The sequence below is a fragment of the Rana temporaria genome, chromosome 5 (genome assembly GCF_905171775.1).
Source record: "Rana temporaria chromosome 5, aRanTem1.1, whole genome shotgun sequence".
NCBI lineage: Eukaryota > Metazoa > Chordata > Amphibia > Anura > Ranidae > Rana > Rana temporaria.
The window spans coordinates 403665490-403684020 of NC_053493.1; positions in this window are offsets into that span (position 1 = coordinate 403665490).

Below are 18531 nucleotides of genomic sequence, written 5' to 3' on the forward strand. Positions count from 1 at the left end.
CATCCTGCTCACCTGTCACTAAGTGAGGATTTCACCGTTGTCTGCTGATTGATCGTTTGGTGTGGTTCGGTCCACTTCCATACTCCATTGAGTTATAAGCTTTACTGATCCTTTGGGCATAAGCTCATTTGGGTCCATCGCATCCGGTAAGCCTCCATTGTTATCGGTGGCGGGCGATATCACTCTCATCACAGTTTATTTTGGATCACCGCGGGTGTCGTGTCACTATTATTTGACTGATCATTTCACTTTTATTTTTTACGTTCATTTTTGTGGACTTGTCTTTTTATGGAATTGGAACACACGTCTAAGGTGTTTCATACATACTGATTGACCTTTTCCAGTTTAAGATTATTTCCACCAATTTATGGACTTATACACTTTATGTTCACACATATAAGCGTTTTATATAGACATTATTGTTTATCCTTTTCTTATTCTCCCAGCGCTGCATTTTTTGTTTTTTGTTTGTATTTCTTTCCTTTTTTTCACTGGACTGTATGCAGCTGCTCAACCGCTTTGATAGCGCAGATTTATTTTTTTATTTTCTAGTGATTGGTGGAAATGGTGGTCAAATAAAAATCAATCAAAAATCGATTTAATTTATGTACAGCATTGCATGACTGAGCCACTGTCAGTTAAAGTACTGCAGTGCTGTATAGCAAAAAATTACATGGTTATAAGGGGGGGAAATCTTCCAGAGGTCAAGTGGGTAATATCTGTGTGTGATAGCGCTTGACCTATGTATGATCTGGTATCAGGTGTTTTGTTATTTGGGGAGTTTTGCACCAAAGAGGGCTTAGTGTTAGCAGGGCCACCATCAGGGGGTTATAGAACGCAGATTTTCGGTCCAAGGACCTCGGCTCTGGAATGCTCTACCCACTACCATCCGCTTGGAGGAAAACCATCGGGCCTTTAGGAAAAAACTAAAGACCCACCTCTTCTGAAGGACCGGTAAGACTCTGGATGTCAAGCGCCTTGAGGCGATTAAGTTCGCATTTGTTGCGCTATACAAGTCACTCACTCACTCACTCACTCACTCATAGGCAATACACTTGTAAGGGGCCAGAGCATCCCATGGGGGGGAAAAGGTCCCAGGGCCGGCCCACACCCCCATACATCAGCTAATGAACGAAACTGTTATTAGAACAGCAGGCAGCCACTGGCACCCGCAATAGAGAATGAAACAAGCCGCTGCCTGATTCCTCCTCCACCATGCGCCACCCCTCCCCCTCCCCGAAGGTGATCCAGCACATGCTTAGCTTCCTTCACTGCTGAGGTGGAGCCTGCTGCTGCTAGGTTACTAGTATTGTGATTGGGCGGGGCAGGACTTGGCAGGTGGCGGCATGCTGGAGCAACAGGGGGTCAGGTCCGTCTCCCCCTCCCCACAAATAGAGAACCAGCAACCACCGAACTCCATCATCCTCCTCCCAACCCAGAATCACCCATCCATCTCCACAATGTATCTTCATCCCCGCCCTGAATCAGCAATCCCTCTCCTGGAGAGGGGTGCGGATAATTCTGGGTGGGTATGGGGATACATTGGGATAGCGGGCGGGCCCTGGGAAATGTTGGCAGACAGGCCCCGGGGGGCCCAGGCCTAAAGCGGTGTAAGGGGCCCCAACATTTTTGATGGCTGCCCTGAGTGTTAGTGAGACTTATATGTGCTCTCCTAATACTGTAATCAGTGCTCAAAACAAAACACAAGAATTACATATTCAATATATCAACTACAGTGGAACCTTGGATTACAAGCATAATCCGTTCCAGGAGAAGTCAATGGAAAGGAAGACAATTTGTTCCGCATTGACTTCTAAGGCATGCAATACCGCATGTGGCCAGAGGTGGGGGGCCCCGGAAAGCCTCAGAAATACTCGGGGCCAACTTGGCTGATCTCGGGAACCCTCGGAAAGGCTGGGAAACACTTGAGTATTTCCTAGCGGCTCTGAACCGTTCCGAGTGTCCCTGGTGCCCTCACACCTCTGGCCAAATGCGGTATTGCACACCCCATTAGCTTGAATTCTGCTCGTTTTTGCTAGATAACACTCACAAACTGAGTCAGGATGTAAAAAAATAAAAAAGTTGCATGTCTTTTAAAACGCTTGTTAACCACTTAAGCCAAAGACCAGGCCACTTTTTGCGATTCGGCACTGCAACGCTTTAACTGACAATTGCGTGATCGTGCGATGCGGCTCCCAAACAAAATTGACGTCCTTTTTCTCACAAATAGAGCTTTCTTTTGGTGGTATTTGATCGCCTCTTTTTTTTGCGCTATAAACAAAAATAGAGCAACAATTTTGAAAAAAAATCAATATTTTTTACTTTTGCTATAATAAATATCCCCAAAAAATAAATAAAAAAACACATATTTTTTCCTCAGTTTAGGGCGATACGTATTCTTCTACATATTTTTGGTAAAAAAAAAAACGCAATAAGCGTATGTTGATTGGTTTGCGAAAAAGTTATATAGCTAGATTTCAGAAAGATTTACGCCGGCGTATCAGTAGAATCTGTGCCGTCGTAAGTTTAAGTGTATTCTCAAACTGAGATACACTTAAACCTAGCTAAGATACGACAGCCTGCTCTGTCGTATCTTAGGCCCCGTATACACGGCCGAGGAACTCGACGTGCCAAACACGTCGAGTTCCTCGGTGAGTTCAGGGATGAAGCCGCCGAGGAGCTCGGCGGGCCGCCTTCTCCCATAGAACAACGAGAAAATAGAGAACATGTTCTCTATTTTCTCGACGAGCTCCTCGGCGGCTCCATCGGGCCAAAAGTGTACAGACGACAGAGTTTCTCGGCAGAATCCGGGTTTGACCGAGTTTCTCGGTGAATTCTGCCGAGAAACTCTGTAGTGTGTACGAGGCCTTAGGGTGCAATATTTAGGCTGGCCGCTAGGTGGCGCTTCCGTTGAGTTTGGCGTAGAATATGTAAATGCCTAGATACGCCGATTCACGAACGTACGTGCGCCCGTCACAGTAAAGATACGCCGTTTCCGTAATAGATAGCCTCATAAAGTTAAAGCTGCCCCGTAGCTGGCCTAGTCAATGTTAAGTATGGCCGTCGTTCCCGCGTCAAAATTTGAAAAATTTGCGTCGTTTGCGTAAGTCGTCCGTGAATGGGGCTGGACGTCATTTACGTTCACGTCGAAACCAATACGTCCTTGCGGCGTACTTTGGAGCAATGCACACTGGGATATGTACACGGACGGCGCATGCGCCGTTCGTAAAAAACGTCAATCACGTCGGGTCACCACACATTTACATAAAACACGCCCCCCCATCCTCATTTGAATTAGGTGCGCTTACGCCGGCCCCATTTACGCTACGCCGCCGTAAGTTAGGAGGCAAGTGCTTTGTGAATACAGTACTTGCCTATCTAACTTACGGCGGCATAGCGTAAATACGATACTCTACGCCGCCTTAAAGATGCGGCGCTCTTTATGGATCCAGCTAATAGTGTCTACAAAATAGGGGATAGAATTATGGCATTTTTAATATATATTTTTTACTAGTAATGGCGGCAATCTGCGATTTTTATCATGACTGCGACATTGTGGCGGACACATTGGAAACTTTTGACACATTTTTGCACTGATTACTGTGAAAATGACACTGGCAGGGAAATGGTTAACCACTAGGTGTCGCTGAAGGGATTAAGTGTGCCCTAGGGAGTGCTTCTAACTGTAAGGGGGATGGGCTACGTGTGACATGACAGTGATCACCGCTCCCGATTACAGGAAGCTGTGATCAGTGTTCTGTCACTAGGAAGACTTGGGAAATGCTTGTTTACATAAGCATTTCCTCCTTCTTCCTCACCGGGACATGATCGCGGGCATGCCAGCGGAAATCGAGTCCGCAAGACCCGCGATCGGAGTCACGGAGCTCGCGGTGGTCACGCGTCTACAATGCCGCTTCTTAAAGGGGACGTAAATATATGTTCTTTTGTCTGTCCGTGCCATGCTGCAGACGTAGATCTGCGTGCGGCGGTCGTCAAGCAGTTAACCACGTTACTCGTAAACCAAGGTTCCGCTGTATGTATAATGACCTTAAAGCGGATGTGCCACTAAAAAAATATATTAAAAGCCAGCAGGTACAAATACTGCAGCTGCTGACTTTTAATATAAGGACACTTACCTGTCCTGGAGTCCAGCGCCGTCCGCAGCAGATGACGAGCGATCGCTCGTCACCCTGCTGCTCCCCCCTCCATCCACGGTGAGGGAACCAGGAAGTGAAGCGCTCCGGCTTCACTGCCCGGTTCCCTACGGCGCATGCGCGAGTCGCGCTGCGCCCGCCGATTGGCTAACGCTGTGTGCTGGGAGCCGAGTGTTCCCAGCATACAACGGGGGACGGACGGGAAGCCAGGAAAAAACCCGTCCTTTGCCCGTATCGTGTGGCCGGAAGTGGGTGCAAATACCTGTCTGTAGACAGGTATCTGCACCCCCCTCCCCCCTGAAAGGTGTCAAATGTGACACCGGAGGGGGGAGGGTGCCGATCAGCGCGACTTCACTTTAGGGTGGAGATCCGCTTTAAAGCGGAGGTTCACCCTAAGTTTGAAGTTTATATTACTACAAACCGCAGGCTGAGTACATGTAGAATCCATAGTTTTTTTCCCTGTAGCTCAATGATTACCTTTATCCAGTGGTTTTCTATTTAGCTTCCGGGTCCTGTTCCCTGCGGGAGTGGGCGTGTCCTTCGATTTCCCTGACGGCCCAGTGCTGATCGCAATGTCTCCTGGGAGTGATATCACAAGATGCACAGGAGACGTGGTAATGTGGATATGTTGACGGCGCTGGTCGCCGTCAACACAGCGCGAGATTATGCGGTGCATCATGGGTGGGTCGCATCACCGCATCCAGGAAGTCTTTGCTTGTGGACTTCACAATGCCCACAAGCAAGATAGAGAACGCCTGGATGTCATTTTAAAAGTTCTTCTTTAGGACAGAAAACAAAGCAATACGATTTGAATCGGCTAGCAAGTGAGTGTCAATTTGTAATATGTTTTACTATGCATTGAACCTAACAGTTAAAAATCGGAACCTCCGCTTTAAAGTGAAGTTCCACCCAAAAGTAAAACTTTGGCTTTAAGCACTCCTTGCCCCCTTACATGCCACATTTGCCATGTAATTTTCGTTGGGGGGGGGGGGGGGGGAGTGGGTATCTGGTTTTGACAGGTATTCCTGTCCCACTTCTTCCTTCCATCACTTGGCCTCCTAGGCGACTCCTAGGTGGACCCTCCCTCTATGCAATCTTCTGGGACACACCTTACAGGTCCCAGAAGATTGCCTGGCCACTAGGAGAGCGCAGCGTGACGCGCACATGAACAGTTTGTGCCCTGCTGTGAAGCCAGGGGCCCACAGTTGGAATGGCGCTGACGTGGAGAGAAGGCAGAGTGGAGCGAGGCTCCAATCGGCTGTACCGTGTGACAGGTAAGTGTCTGTTTATTAAAAGTCAGCAGCTACACTTTTTGTGGCTGCTGAGTTTTAATAAACTTGAAAAACAAGTGGAACTCCGCTTTACCATCTCTACCCCTTTTGATAAATTACCATATATGCTCAAATGGGAATCTCAAATAAAGCACAGGATGGTCTATTATGTGGGTCAGCCCAGGGGTGGACTGACCATTGAGGCCCTCGGGCACTGCCCGAGGGCCCCATGCCACTAGGGGGCCCCATCAGGGTTGTAAGGCTCAGTAAAACCAGGGACAGTATGTAAAAATCTGTGTTTTTTTTACTTCTGTCCCTGATATGTCCAAAACCGACATGCTTTTGATGTCAAAATCCCGAGATTTTAGCTGCCCCGCCTCTGTACTGCCTCCTGGCGTGGTGGCCATCTGTAAGCCCGGGGGGCCCCATAATCTTCTATTGCCCGGGGGCCCCATGAGTTGTCAGTCCGCCCCTGGGTCAGCCTACACAAATGTACTTAATCACTGACAATGAGGGCTAGTTTACATTTGCTTCAAAACAATGCTTCACACACGCTTTGTTAAAGCTCTCTCAAATTCAGGTTAGCTTACAGTCCTGTTTACACCTTGCTTCTGTTTGGTGCTTCGATGAGCTCATAATTGGATACTATGGATAAAGACAAAACAAACCTAGTAAATCTTTTGCAGAGTCATAGATAAAGTTTTTCAACATCATCATTGGAACGCAGGGGCAAATCCAGAGTCTAGTCTTGGGAGGGGCACTGGCAGAAAAAAAGGTGTTGCTTACAGAACTGGGGGGGGGGGGTCAGGAGGGCACACATCAGGGAGGTTAGGAGAGCACACACCAGGGAGGTCAGGATGGCACACACAAGGGAAGTCAGGATGGCACAGTACAGGGTCAGGAGGGCACACCCGGGGAGGTCAGGACAGCACATTATGGGGTCAGGAGAGCACACACCGGGGAGGTCAGGACGGCACACACCGGGGAGGTCAGGAGAGCACAGTACAGGGTCAGGAGGGCATACACAGGGGGAGGGGTTGGGAGGGCACACACCAGGGAGGATAGGAGAGCACACACCAGGGAGGTCAGGATGGCACACACAAGGGAGGTCAGGATGGCACAGTACGGGGGCAGGAGGGCACACCCAGGGAGCTCAGGACGGCACATTATGGGGTCAGGAGAGCACACACCGGGGAAGTCAGGAGAGCACACACCGGGGAGGTCAGGAGGGCACACCCGGGGAGGTCAGGATGGCACATTATGGGGTCAGGAGAGCATGCACTGTGGAGGTCAGGAGATCACAGTACAAGGTCAAGAGGGCACACACTGGGAAAATCAGGAGATCACAGTAAAAGATCAGGAGGGCACACACTGGGAAAGTCAGGAGATCACAGTAAAAGATCAGGAGGGCACACACCGGGGAGGTCAGGAGAGCAGACTACGGGGTCAGGAGGGCACACACCGGGGAGGTCAGGAGAGCAGAGTACGGGGTCAGGAGTGCACACCCCGGGGAGGTCAGGAGAGCAGAGTACTGGGGCAGGAGGGCACACACCGGGGAGGTCAGGAAAGCACAGTATGGGGTCAGGAGGGCACACACCGGGGAGGTCAGGAGAGCAGAGTACGGGGTCAGGAGGGCACACACCGGGAGGTCAGGAGAGCACAGTATGGTGTCAGGAGGGCACACACCGGGGAGGTCAGGAGAGCAGAGTACAGGGTCAGGAGGGCACACACCGGGGAGGTCAGGAGAGCAGAGTACGGGGTCAGGAGGGCACACACCGGGAGGTCAGGAGAGCACAGTATGGTGTCAGGAGGGCACACACCGGGAGGTCAGGAGAGCACAGTATGGGGTCAGGAGGGCACACACCGGGGAGGTCAGGAGAGCAGAGTACGGGGTCAGGAGGGCACACACCAGGGAGGTCAGGAGGGCATACACTGGGGGAGAGGTTGGGAGGGCACACACTGCGGGGGGGGGGGTTAAAAAGGCACACATTGGTGGGGAGTCAGGAGGGCATACGCTGGGAGGATCAGGAGGGCACACACCAGGGGCATACACAATGCTTTAATGAGCCCAATTTATCACTGTGCCACATGAAAAGATGCAATCCTATTTGTCAGCTAACAGCTCCTCTATGCTAAGCTGCAGTAACTCGGCAAACTCGGCATAGAGGTGCCTGTAAACCAATTCACGATGTACTGCTAGCTGAGCTCACCTTCCAGGAAGTTCACAATCATTCGGCTCCCTCTGCTTATCTGCTCGAACCTCCCTCTTCCAGACGGGCGCGGTCTCGGGGGTCACTCCCACTCAAGCAGCAGCCTGCAGGAGAGAGGCTGGAAAACAGCTGGGGGAGGTACAGGGGGCGCAGAGTGCAGACCTGATATGTGTGGGCAGTACCTAATGCTGAGAATGGCTGTGAGGCCGGGTACTCACGAACAAACATGTACGGTGAAAGCGGTCCGTCGGACCGGTTTCACCGTACATGTCTGCCAGAGGGCTTCTGTACGATGGTTGTACACACCATCGTACAGAAGTCCGCGCGTAAACAATACGCGGGGCGTGTCCGCGTCGTCGCCGCGACGATGACGCGGCGATGTGGGCGGGCCTGCCATTTAAAGGCTTCCACGCATGCGTCGAAGTCATTCGACGCATGCGAGGGACGGCAGGCGCCTGGACATGTACGGTAGGTCTGTACTGACGACCGTACATGTCCGAGCGGGCAGGATTCCAGCGGACGGTTTTAAAACACGTCCAGGAATATTTGTCCGCTGGGAAAAGGCCCGGCGGGCAAATGTTTGCTGGAATTCGGCCCGCTCGCGCCCACACACGACCAAACATGTATGCTGAAACTGGTCCGCGGACCAGTTTCAGCAGACATGTTTGGTCGTGAGTACGGGGCCTGAGTTATCCCAATCATGGCTCTGAATTCTCGGGGAGCGCTCAGCCTCAAAGTTGGCAATATTTTCTCGGGGGGAGCAATTGCCCCCGTTGCCCCCCCTGGATCCGCCCCTGTTGGAACGTGACTTTTTCTTTGATCCGATCCTACAAAATCTCAAAGAAGAGAAGACCATTTAAAAGTCTTGTTCGAGTTTATTGAGCCCTCCGAAATACAAACTATTTCACTTAGTTCATACAAGCTCTAATGCATTTCACTCAGGAGATTACTCGTAGAGCCAGCACCCCGAGTCCGAGGATTAGGGGCGTTGTGCCTGCAGCAGAACACTATTTTTGCCTTATACTAAGCTTTTTCCTTTGGATTATACCAAGCTGTTAAATATTTTGTTTAGCCATAAGGATGTTATTGGCACAATTTTAGATGCAGCAGAATGACTTAACATTGATATGGTCCAGAATAAATTCCCCAATATGATAATAAATAAAGCTCTTAGACCAGATAGCCTACATTCTAAAAGCCCTCCAAGAGCTGAGATCGGGTATTTCTAAGCCGTTGTTTCTAATTGTTTAACTTGCTTGGTGCCGATTGATTGTAGGTTTAATATGGACTCTACAGGGTGATTAAAAATGAACTCCTTATTTTAAAAATCTTATAACTTATTTTTTAATTATTATTTTTACAAAAAATTATATGAGAAGAACACACATAACATGGAGTTTTATTTAAAATTTGATATGTGCACCAACATTCGCCTGCAGCTTCTGAAGCCGCTCGGAAATCGCATCAACTGATCTTGTGGGATGGCAGAAATAACTTTTCATACTCGCCCTTCAAGTTCTTCTAAAGTCTTTGGTTTTGTAGAGTACCGTATTTGCCGGCGTTTAAGACGACTGGGCGTATAAGACGACCCCCTAATTTTCCAGCTAAAATGTTGGTTTTGGGACATACAAAAAACTTTTCCAACACATACTCACTGTATAAGATGACCCCTCACTGTGCCATTATATATGCCTCACTGTGCCATTATACATGCCTCACTGTGCCATTATACATGCCTCACTGTGCCATTATACATGCCTCACTGTGCCATTATACATGCCTCACTGTGCCATTATTACATGCCTCACTGTGCCATCTATACATGCCTCACTGTGCCATTATACATGCCTCACTGTGCCATCTATACATTCCTCACTGTGCCATCTATACATGCCTCACTGTGCCATCTATACATGCCTCACTGTGCTATCTATACATGCCTCACTGTGCCAACTAGAAATGCCTCACTGTGCCATCTATTCATGCCTCACTGTGCCATCTATACATGCCTCACTATGCCATTCCATTCCCTGCCTCGATGATCTCCCTACCTTCTCCTGTTTGCAGAGTCAGTCAGTCAGACGACGGCCATCCATTATTCAAAAGCCGCGCCTCTTCCTCAGGCTGTTCCGTGATAGGCAGAACACTAATTTCCCCAGCAGAGCCTCTGTTCAGTATTCCGCTTATCACAGATGTCCTCTCGTCCGAGGCCGAGGCTGAGGATGAGAAGGCATCCGTGATAGGCGGAACACTGAACAGAGGCTCTGCTGGGAAAATTAGTGTTCCGCCTATCATGGAACAGTCAGAGGAGGAGGCGCAACTTTTGAATAATGGATGGCCTCCGTCTGACAGACAGGTACCCGGCGTATAAGACGACCCCCGACTTTTGGGGCATGATTTTAGATGCAAAAAGTTGTCTTATACGCCAGAAAATACGGTAAATTTGTTCCTTCAACCAACCCCAAAGAAAAAAGTTGCATGCCTCGTACACACGACCAGTTTTCCCGTCGGGAAAACTGCCGTGACAGCTTTTGGCCGAGAAAACTGTCCGTGTGTATGCTCCATGGCAGTTTTCCCGACAGGAAAATCGCCGGTAATCGCGGCAGGAAAAATGAGAACATGTTCTCTTTTTTTCCTGCCGCGATTTCCGGCTGTCTTTTTCCCGACAATTTCCATATGGGAAACACTGCGGTGGTACAAGTCCCGGACCCTTTTTTTCAGGCGGCTTTCGGCGTTCGGCATAGACAACAATGTGTTGTAAAAAAAAGACCTGTTTTGTAGCGGCAAATCGCGGTACAATACGCCACAATTTTTCGCGGCAAAATACGCCGCGTTATAGTGTGAATGCGGCCTAAGTGTAGCAATATGTCGCTAAATGTTATACCTTCATTAAATGTAACCTTATTGCTACACTTAGAGGTGCCTCTCTTCTCTTTTATACTCAGTTGTGACATGGCGCTACTTGTATATCAAGACATCGCTTGTATATCAATGCAAAATTTATTAAAACATTTTGCAAAACACTCTCAAACCAAGGTTTTACTGTATAACTATATCTATATGCATACACAAATCACACTTCACATGTGACGTGGCCTATCCATCGCCATACAGGGATATATAATGACCCCGCGGCCACAGTTGCCGTTAGGGGGTCAATCCTGGGAGCAGAGATAGACGCACAGCAGATTTCAGGTAATTGGGCAAACACGGTATTGGAGTGACGTCCTCTATCTCCCTTTTCTTGTCTACTTCTCTAGTTATGAGTTAACAGCATTTATATTGATTGCTTATCTACAGATCGTAGGGATCTGGTGACTCCATAAGTCCACCCCTTACATCACTAAGTGAACAGGCGCAAGCCCACGGGTATTTATAGATAGCAATATGCATTGAGGACTCCCTCCAATGTATATTTATATCTTTATCCCATTGCTAGTTTTGGGTTCATTATACATTTTTTTTTATGTGATCTCCTCCTCTCTTCAGGTTTTTTCCTGTTCAGGAGGACACATAGGGCCAGATTCACATAGGTTAGCGGATCTTTAGATCCGCGTAACCTATCTGATTTAAGATCCGCCGCCGCAATTTTTTGTGGCAAGTGGGTAATTCACAAAGCACTTACCTCAAAACTTGCGGCGGCGTATCGTAAATCCCCCGGCGGAATTCAAATTCCGCGGCTAGGGGGAGTGTACTATTCAAATCAGGCGCGTTCCCGCTCCAATCGAATAGCGCATTCGCCGTCCGCAAATTTACCCAGCGTGCATTGCGGTAAATGACGTCACAAGGACGTCATTGGTTTCGACATGAACGTAAATGGCGTCCAGCCCCATTCACGGACGAGTTACGCAAACAACGTAACATTTTTAAATCGCGACGCAGGAACAACGGGCATACTTAACATTGGCTTGCGCCTCATAGACCCAGGGGTAACTATCCTCCGGAAAAAGCCGAACGTCGGTCGTTCGTTTCTGAATCGGCGTATCTCCTCATTTGCATATTAGTCGCGTAAATAAAGCGATACGCCACCTAGCGGCCGGCCTGGAATTGCAGCCTAAGATCCGACGGTGTAAGTCACGTACACCTGTCGGATCTTAGGCATATCTATGCGTAACTGATTCTATGAATCAGTCGCATAGATACGACCGACGAAACTCAGAGATACGACGGTGTATCAGGAGATACGCTGTCGTATCTCTATGTGAATCTGGCCCATAATAATTATTATCTTCCCTTACGGTCCATTTGCCTGCCTGCCCAGAGGCGGCTCTAGGCTTTGTGAGGCCTTAGGCATAACTTAGACATGAGGCCCCACTCAGGCCCGTGATGGAAAAAATTCAAGCGATAAAGTTTAACTGCATAAATTGCATATACAGGTATTACGAGCCTTAAAGTGCTGGTGTCAGTGCACTCTTTCTCAGCACTGGCGTTAGCGTGTTCTCAGTGCTGGAGTTTGGGCACTTTTTCTCAGTACCCCCCCCCCCCCAGGGGAGATGAAGGGGGAGTCCCGTCCCAAGGGGAGATGAAGGGGGTCCCTGTCCTTAGAAGAGATGATGGGGAGTCCCTGTCCTCAGGGGGAGGAGCTCTGGGTGGAGAGCACTCTGAGCTGAGCGGCGCTGCATGGGGAAGGATCGAGGGACACGGACGAGCCGGTGACCGGCCGAACACACAAGTAGGGAATGTGACACAGAGCAAACAGTGTGGTAGAGGCGGGAGCTCTGTTACTCACCCCATCCTCCAGCCACCGGAGCGCTGCTATTCCTGCCCACCTCTAGCTCTTTAATTTGGGAAATTAGGTGGTCGCGGGGCCCCTGTGGATGCGAGGCCTTAGGCGACCGCCTAATTTGCCTAATTAGAGAGCCGCCTCTGTGCCTGCCTGTGTATCTCAAGCTCCCAGGTTAATCGATTACTGCATTAACCTCTTGACCACTGGGCACTTAAACCCCCTTCCTAACCAGACCAATTTTCAGCTTTCGGTGCTCTCACAATTTGAATGACAATAACTCAGTCATACAACATTGTGCCCATCTGAAATGTGTGTCCTTTTTTCCCCACAAATAGAGCTTTCTTTTGGTGGTATTTGATCACCTCTGGGTTTTTTATTTTTTGCGCTATAAAAGAAAAAACACTGAAAATTCTGTAAAAATAAAAAAATAAATCTCGTTTCTGTCATATTAGCAGGTATTGCGGAGTATTGGGGGTATTACAGAGTATTGGGGGTATTACAGAGTATGGGTGGTATTGCAGAGTATTGGGGGGTATTGCAGAGTATGGGGGGTATTGCAGAGTATGGGGGGTATTGCACAGTATGGGTGGTATTGCAGAGTATGGGGGGTATTGCAGAGTATGGGGGGTATTGCATAGTATGGGGGGTATTGCATAGTATGGGGGGGTATTGCAGAGTATGGGGGGTATTGCACAGTATGGGTGGTATTGCACAGTATGGGGGGTATTGCAGAGTATGGGGGGTATTGCAGAGTATGGGGGGTATTGCAGAGTATGGGGGGTATTGCAGAGTATTGGTGTTATTGCAGAGTATGGGGGGTATTGCAGAGTATTGGGGGTATTGCAGAGTATGGGGGGTATTGCAGAGTATTGGTGTTATTGCAGAGTATGGGGGGTATTGCAGAGTATTGGGGGTTATTGCAGAGTATGGGGGGTATTGCAGAGTATGGGGGTATTGCAGAGTTTTGCACAGGGAGAGATGGATGGCTGGATCTGTGACAGGGGGCGCGCGAGTGAAGGATTCTGGGAGGACGTCCCAGGGACGTCCTCCCAGAATAACTCCACCGCGCTGTAGACGTCTTTTGTCTATGGCGCGGTGGGGAAGTGGTTAATGACATGTAAGCTTTTGTAAACTTATACATAGGTCTTTTAGACCACTGCATAATTTTATATTTTGCTACTGACCAAATTTTGGCCTCTAGAATATATTATGATTATTATTTTTTCTGCTTTTCCCATGCAGGTCGTAATACTAATAAGTTGTTTACATTATATCCCTGTTATTGGATCCCTGTGATTCACTCACAACAAGGCTGAATTCATATGGGTCTATATGACAATGCAGATTCCCCATCTCTATTTCCATCATACGACAGTAGGCATATTTCAGCAGTGTCAGAGGATCTCTGGCAGTGTGGAGGTATTTGTTTATACCTATAGAGAAGGAACAATTCATTTGATTTTTAAATGTACGCTGTATATAATATATATGTCAATGTCTATTTGTATATCCCTCTTTGACTGTATTCATTAATGCTATGTATATATTATAGATTTATTAAAGTCCCTGCATCCCTGAGGAAGCCTCAATTAGGCAAAACATGTTGGACTGCAAGCTTGTGACTATAAAAGGAATACTTGTATTTTTTTTCCGTTTTATTTTAATGATTCAATGATGTTATTTATGAATTAAAACATATTTTTTTTATGCTAAAATCTGTTTTCTGTCAACATTAATTTTTCAATAATCACCTTTAACCACTTATGGACCCCTTCATGCCGATATACGTCGTCAGAAGGGCACGGCTGGGCACAAGCACGTACCTTTAAGTCCTCTTTAAGAGCCGGCGGCGCGCTCGAGACCTGGTACGAAGCTCCGTGACCGTGCCCGCGGGACCCGTGGACCCGATCGCCGCCGGTGTCCCGCGATCAGTCTCAGGAGCTGAAGAACGGGGAGAGGTGAGTGTAAACACACCTTCCCCGTTCTTCATTGTGGCAATGTCAGTGATCGTCTGTTCCCTGATATAGGGAAAGACGATCACTGACATCACAGTTAGAAACACATATGAGGTCACACTTAACCCCTACAGCGCCCCCTAGTGGTTAACTCCTAACCTGCAATTGTCATTTTCACAGTAATCAGTGCATTTTTATAGCACTTTTCGCTGTGAAAATGGTCCCCAAAATGTGTCAAAATTGTCCGATGTGTCCGGAATAATGTCGCAGTCATGAAAATAATTTCTGATCGCCGCCATTAGTAGTAAAAAAAAAAAGATTAATAAAAATGCCATAAAACTATCCCCTATTTTGTAGACGCTATAAATTTTGCGCAAACCAATCAATAAACGATTATTGCGATTTTTTTTTTTTTACGAGAAATAGGTAGAAGAATACGTATCGGCCTAAACTGAGGAAAAAAAAATTCATATCTTTTTTGGGGGATATTTATTATAGCAAAAAGTATAAAATATAGTTTTTTTTTTCAGAATTGTCGCTCCATTTTTGATTATAGCCAGGGCCGCCATCAGGAATTATGGGGCCCCTTACACAGCTTCAGGCATGGGCCCTCCTGGAGCAGAGAACCGTGGGGGGGGGGGGGGTGCTGCCGCCTGAAATTGAGAAGCGGGGGGGCCCTTTACAAAGAAAAGAAGAAATAAAGAAAAATATATATAATAAAAGGGGGGTAGCCATCTGGGGCCCTGGGGACCTCTGGGCCCTTTAATAAAAAAAAAATATATATATATATAAACAAATTATTTTCTTTTTTAAAAAGGAAATTTCAAAAAAAGGGGGGTTTCCATCCGGGACCTCTGGGCCCTTTAATAATAATAAAAAAAATATATATATATATATATATATATATATATATATATATATATATACACACAAATTATTATTTTTTTTTATAAAAAGAAATTACAAAAAAAGGGGGGTTGCCATCCGGGACCTCTGGGCCCTTTAATAAAAAAAAAAAAAAAAAAAGAAACCTCTGGGCCCTTTAATAAAAAATAAATAAAAAAAAATATATATAAAAAAATAAAATAAACATTTATAAAAAATAAAAAAAAGGGGGTTGCCATCCAGGGCCCTGGGGACCTCTGGGCCCTTTAAAAAAAAAAAAAAAAGAAACCTCTGGGCCCTTTAATAAAAAAAAAAAAAAAATATATATATAAAAAAAATAAATAAACATTTATAAAAAAATAAAAAAAAGGGGGGGGGGGTTGCCATTCGGGGCCCTGGGGACCTCTGGGCCCTTTAATAATAATAATAATAATAATAATAATAATAATAATAATAATATATATATATATTAAAAAATAAAAGAAATAAAAAAATATTAAAAAAAATATATAAAAAAGAAATAAAAAAAGGGGGGTTGCCATCTGGGGCCCTGTGGGCCTCCGGGCCCCTTACAGGTGTACTGCCTGTACCCCCCTGATGGCGGCCCTGATTATAGAGCAAAAAATAAAAACTGCAGAGGTGATCAAATACCACCAAAAGAAAGCTCTATTTGTGGGAAAAAAAGGACGCCAATTTTGTTTGGGAGCCACATCGCACGACCGCGCAGTTGTCAGTTAAAACGACGCAGTGCCGAATCGCAAAAAGGTGCAAGGTCCTTAACCTGCATAATGGTCTGGGTTAAAACCCCAAGCCCTTTCCCCGGTTCGGGGATTTCACACATTTATATCTATATACATAGTTCAACTGCTGGCCTCAAGTTTTGCTTTATATTTTGTATGTTCAGTAGGTCTACTTTAAAAGCAATATTTTCTTGTCATATCTTTCTAAAGGGCCATTACTACGCATAAATATGTAACTTTTAGAAGGAACAACAGATGAAATAAACCAAAAGGGCAGAACCAAGCGTAAAAGCAAATGCCAACATGAAAGATAATGAAGAAGATGGAGAAAGTGGATGCTTATTTATCAGTAGTAAAGCCTTTCTCGGTATAAGTTATAGAGAATAAATCAAGAAACGGCGACTGCTTTTAGGCAGGTACGACTCTGAAAAGTGGCCTAGCACAGTACATCAATATGGAAGCCTGCCACTGCTTCTTTTAATGGCTCCTCTGCTTCTGTAATGCAATATTACCTCGTTGTCCCGCTAGTCACTTGTGACTAAAAGCATTGATGTATTTATTCGCGCATTAGTACATACCATAAAAAAAAAACAGGTTCCTAACGCTTAGTAATGGCAGAGAATCTGAGAGTGGAAGACGTTTTATCACTCCTATTGGTTTTATTTTCCTGCATAAGGATATTTCTAAGAAGTATAAAAGCGAAGATCAATTGAGGTGAATCAACTTCAAGAGAACATGGACTAATGCATGACAAGTCACACTCCCTGCGTTGTATGAAAGCAACATTTTAGCAGATATACAGTGAGGGAAAAAAGTATTTGATCTCCTGCTGATTTTGTACGTTTGCCCCACTAACAAAGAAAGGATCAGCCTATAATTTTATTGGTAGGTTTATTTTAACCACTTAAGACCCAAACCAAAATGCAGGTAAAGGACCAGGCCCCTTTTTGCGATTCGGCACTGCGTCGCTTTAACTGACAATTGCGCGGTCGTGCGACGTGGCTCCCAAACAAAATTGGCGTTCTTTTTTTCCCACAAATAGAGCTTTCTTTTGGTGGTATTTGATCGACTCTGCGGTTTTTATTTTTTTGCGCTATAAACAAAAATAGGGTGACAATTTTGAAAAAAATTCAATATTTTTTACTTGTTGCTATAATACCGTATTTATTGGGGTATAGCGCGCTTCCGCATATAGCGCGCACCCCTAAAGTTGCCCAAAAAAAGTTTTTTTGTACTTACAGTTTTGGTGTCTTGCGCGGCGTCCATCGGCGGCCTCGTCGGGTCCGGCGTCCGTCTGCGGCTTCAGGTGTCCTCTTCGTCGGGTCCGGCGTCCGTCTGCGGCTTCAGGTGTCCTCTTCGTCGGGTCCGGCGTCCTCACGTCCTCCCCGCTCGTTTCCCGCGCCGAGTTTGAATACCGCGCCGACAAATACAGAGCACAGTAAATCGGGGCAGGCTCGGCTACTCCCGCGCTGACGTCCTGTACGTCCAGGACGTCAGCGCGAGAGGAGCCGAGACGGTGCGACAATACATGAGTGTACTGCGCTCGGTATATGTCGGCGCAGTATTCAAACTCGGCGCGGGAAAGCGGGTATCGGCGTATACCGCGCACCCACGATTTTGCCCTGATTTTTAGGGCAAAAAAGTGCGCGGTATACGCCGATAAATACGATAAATATCCCCTAAAAATATATAAAAAATATTTTTTTCCTCAGTTTAGGCCGACACGTATTCTTCTACATATTTTTGATTAAAAAAATCTCAATAAGCGTTTATCGATTGGTTTGCGCAAAATTTATAGCGTTTACAAAATAGGGGATAGTTTTATTGCATTTTTATAATTTTTTTTTTTTTTACTACTAATGGCGGCGATCAGCGTTTTTTTTTCGTGACTGCGACATTATGGCGGACACATCGGACAATTTTGACACATTTTTGGGACCATTGTCATTTTCACAGCAAAAAATGCTATAAAAATGCATTGTTTACTGTAAAAATTACAATTGCAGTTTGGGAGTTAACCACTAGGGGGTGCTGTAGTGGTTAAGTGTGACCTCATGTGTGTTTCTAACTGTAGGGGGCGGGGCTGTAGGTCTGACGTCATTGATTGTGTGTCCCTATATTAGGGAACACGCGATCGATGACGGCGCCACAGTGAAGAACGGGGAAGCTATGTTTACATACAGCTCTCCCCCATTCTTCAGCTCCGGGGACCGATCGCGGGACTCCAGCGGCGATCGGGTCTGCGAGTCCCGCTGGGCATTTAACAATCACGTACAGGTACGTGATTGTGCCCAGCCGTGCCATTCTGCCGACGTATATCGGCGTTAGGCGGTCCTTAAGTGGTTAACAGTAATGCCGCGTACACATGACCGTTTTCCGGGTTATAAAAAATGAAGTTTTTTTTAATGTCATTATAAACTATTGTGTGTGGGCTCCAGCGCATTTTTCGGGTTCTAAAAAATTACCAATTTTTTTTTCAAACATGCTCTATTTTTTCACAGCCTTTTTAACGTTGAAATGGTCGTGTGTGGGCTTTAACGACGTGAAAAATCCGTGCATGCTCAGAAGCAAGTTATGAGATGGGAGCGCT